The sequence below is a fragment of the Myxine glutinosa genome, chromosome 5 (assembly GCF_964187855.1).
Source record: "Myxine glutinosa chromosome 5, kmMyxGlut1.1, whole genome shotgun sequence".
NCBI lineage: Eukaryota > Metazoa > Chordata > Myxini > Myxiniformes > Myxinidae > Myxine > Myxine glutinosa.
This window is the reverse complement of record NC_136265.1, coordinates 152,409,319-152,411,818: the sequence shown is the minus strand read 5'-3', so window position 1 is coordinate 152,411,818 and position 2,500 is coordinate 152,409,319. Positions and strand designations below refer to the sequence as shown.

At 46.0% G+C, this 2,500-nt stretch overlaps 1 protein-coding gene across 1 annotated transcript in view; it reads left to right on the top strand.

Annotated features, from left to right (window-relative positions):
* DRC8 (dynein regulatory complex subunit 8) overlaps positions 1–2,500 on the top strand; it is a 45,296-nt gene that overhangs the window by 17,109 nt on the left and 25,687 nt on the right. The gene's annotated exons all lie outside the window — the stretch shown is intronic.

Below are 2,500 nucleotides of genomic sequence, written 5' to 3'. Positions count from 1 at the left end.
TTTCCCCTTTTGTATGCTGTAAATCTTGTAAATATCACCCTCCAATTGTCAAGGTCAAAGGTCGCCCTTAGTTAATCCATCTCACACACGTAGCAACTCATAGATTCCCTCAGTAGTTATGTCCTTAGTAAATGTCAGTATAAGGCTCTGTGGTCCACTAATTCATTGCGTTGCATCAATTAAATAAGATAGATCCCCTCTCATTCCCATTCCCAAAAACCTCCATTTCCAACTGCATAATTGCCATTCGCATTGCCAACTACATTTGCCGCCATTACGGCGAGGTCATCTTGGAGAAGAAGGTGGGAGGAGTCAGCCAAGCGCGAGGAACAAGGCGTGGCTTTGCCAACGCCTCATCAAGAGGGGCGAGATCGGTGAGCCCTCGCGATCAATCAAGGCCGAGGCGAGCTCACCGAGGGGCGTTTCCAACGCACGCGGGTGGATCCCAAAAAGCACGTCATAAAAGGGGATGCGCGGGTTCTTATAGAAGAGAAGCAGACACGAATGGTTACATGCGCGGACTGCCTCAACGTGGTGCCCTCTTGCTCTGGAGCTTGCGCCGCCTCATGTCTTGGGCCCTGCTGACTGCGGAATTGACGCGGGAGAAACCAGCATCACGCCACCGGCCCCGATACCTTCTCGAAGCAACCTCCCTGGACCGTGCCCCGTCCTGCTGGCATTCAATCCCATCGGCAATTTCCCCATCGTGTAAGTCTGCCCGTTTGTCCGTCTTTCATGTTGTCTTGGGGTTATAAGTAAGACTGTATAGTTAAGCTAATAATTTGCACTGTCTCCTGCTCCTTCCATTGCCTTGTAAATCGTATTTCCTTTCCTTTCTGCTTAGTTGTGTGTAAATAATAATAAATCCTGTTATTCCCTACTTTGTCTTTTTCTTCTTCATGCTCGTTCGGTCGCTTTAGAGGTTTCCCCATTGAGTATATGTGGCGCGATTTTGGCCAACGTTTAAGGATCGGGTCTAGTTCTGTTAATAGTTCGTGCCGCGGTTGCTAAAACCGCTCGGCAATTAACATCTGTCCACGGTCGCGAACGGGGTTGCGCACCTGCCTTTCCGGAGGGAGCTGTGCAGCGTCAGGGACCACGTCGGTCAGTCATAAACGAGGGGATTAATCCCCCCTCGATAAGAGGAACAGAGGCCGACGTTGGGTTCCGTAACAATACATATATATATATATATATGTGTATATAGACACGTGAAAAAGTAAGTACACCCCATGTAAAGTTTGGACTTTTTCAACATATTGCAACATACAGCTATTTGATCTTCATTTCAACAATATTGATAGATGAAGGTGATATAATATAACAAATATCATGAAACATTTACATTTTGTAGGCCATTGTATAATTTAAATAAACATAAATGCAAATTTCGCATGTGGAAAAAGTAAGTACACCCCTACATTTATCACTACTTCAAATACCTAAAATTAGAATCAGGTGCACCAGCTCAGATGCAAATGATTAGAACATCGTTCGAGAGGATCTTGGAGGAACCTGTCTTATTTAAACCTCAGACATTTAGTTTGGTTTGCTCTTTGTTGTTGAAGTGTGCGGCGCCACCATACCTAGATCAAAAGAGCTCTCTGACGCCTTCAGAAAGAAGGTCATAGATGCATATGAGTCTGGGAAGGGATATAAAAAGATCTCCAAACAATTTGAAATCAATCATTCGACTGTCCCGGAAGATCATCTGCAAGTGGAGAAGATTCCAAACAACTGCCAACTTGTTCAGGCGAGGCCACCCCAGCAAGTTCAGTCCGAGAGCAGACCGCAAGATGCTGAAACAAGTCTCTAAGAACCCCAGAATGTCATCACGGGATCTACAGGTAGCTCTTGCCACTGTTGATGTCAAAGTGCACGAGTCTACCATTAGAAAGAAGCTGCACAAATTTGATCTACATGGGAGGTGTGCCAGGGGGAAACCTTTGCTGTCCAGAAAGAACATCAGGGCAAGACTAAAGTTTGCCATTGAACACCTCGGCACTTCTGGAACAATGTGCTCTGGACAGATGAGTCAAAGGTAGAGCTATTTGGCCACAGTACCAGAAGACATGTTTGGCGAAAACCAAAGACAGCATTTGACCACAAGAACCTGATACCAACTGTAAAGCATGGTGGTGGAAATATTATGGTTTGGGGCAGCTTTGCTGCATCAGGACCTGGGCAGCTCACCATCATAGAATCCACTACGAATTCTTCATTGTACCAGAGGGTGCTTGAGGATAATGTGAGGACATCTGTCGGAAAGTTGAAGCTCAACCGAAGGTGGACCTTGCAACATGACAATGACCCTAAACATACCAGTAAATCCACCAACGAATGGCTGAAAAGAAAGAAATGGAGGGTTCTGGAATGGCCAAGTCAAAGCCCGGATCTAAATCCCATCGAGATGTTGTGGGGGGATTTGAAACGAGCTGTGCATGCAAGAAACCCCTCAAACATCGTACAGCTGAAAGAATTGTGCATGGAGGAGTGGGCA